Below are 1058 nucleotides of genomic sequence, written 5' to 3'. Positions count from 1 at the left end.
AACTCTAAAAACTCTAAAGCAAAATTTTTTTAACATAGAAATATATAGAGAGAGATTATTAAAATATATTTAAGTTTCTGATTTTTTTTTTTAAATTTGGATATATCGATTTCTTATGTTCATTTAGATCTATTATATTCAACGAAAAAATCAAAAATCAAGCATAACTTCTATTATATTGACTTAATTGATACGAATGCACACATGAGAAGATTTGTAAAATGAGATCAATTAAACACAAAAATCGATATATTCAAATTTTGAAGAGTTCAAAAATTTAAATATATTTTTAAATTTTCACAAATTTAAATATCGGTAAACAAAAAAATTAGGGATTGATTTATCATTTTTTTTTTAATTGTAATCTTCTCTTAATGTTAAGTAGACACCATCTTAATCTTTTATTTATTTTTGATGAAGACATCCTGTTAATTTTGTTCAACAACTAATGATATGTCTCACCTTAAGAAAAATTAATGCTAAATTAATAATTGGTATTCCCAAAATCAATATAATCCTATATTACTAACCAAGAAGAAGGTTTACATGAAAAAGTAATAATCTAAAGGTATTTAGTTTTCGTTTTGATTTTTTGTTTTTATTTTTAATATTTTTTTTTGTAAATTTTGTGAAAAAAAATGAAAATAATAAAAATAATAAAATTCTGTTTTTTATTTTTACTTCTTATTTTATTTTTTCTTCATAAAATCTAAAAAATAAAAAATATTAAAAATAAAAATATAAATCAAACACACCCTAATCTTTTAAAACCAAAATTATTGCACCCAATAATATGTAAATAATTTCGATCTAAGGTGAAGATTAAATATTAATTATTAATCATTAATTTTAGCTGTAAATGCCATTGTATGTATAAACTTTTTCTATAATATAAGGAAAATTAAATAGATAGGAGATTGATTGATTGAATGGTTGTTAGCATTTTGCAACATAGGAATGTTAGATGCTCTGATTGTGATACAAATTAGATAAGGACAAGCCATTCATTGGGGTGCACTGCAGAAGCAGAAAATTAGTGTTTTTTAAGGCATAAAAAC

Source organism: Arachis ipaensis, chromosome B06 (assembly GCF_000816755.2).
Source record: "Arachis ipaensis cultivar K30076 chromosome B06, Araip1.1, whole genome shotgun sequence".
Classification (NCBI taxonomy): Eukaryota; Viridiplantae; Streptophyta; class Magnoliopsida; order Fabales; family Fabaceae; genus Arachis; species Arachis ipaensis.
This window is presented reverse-complemented; position numbering follows the sequence as displayed.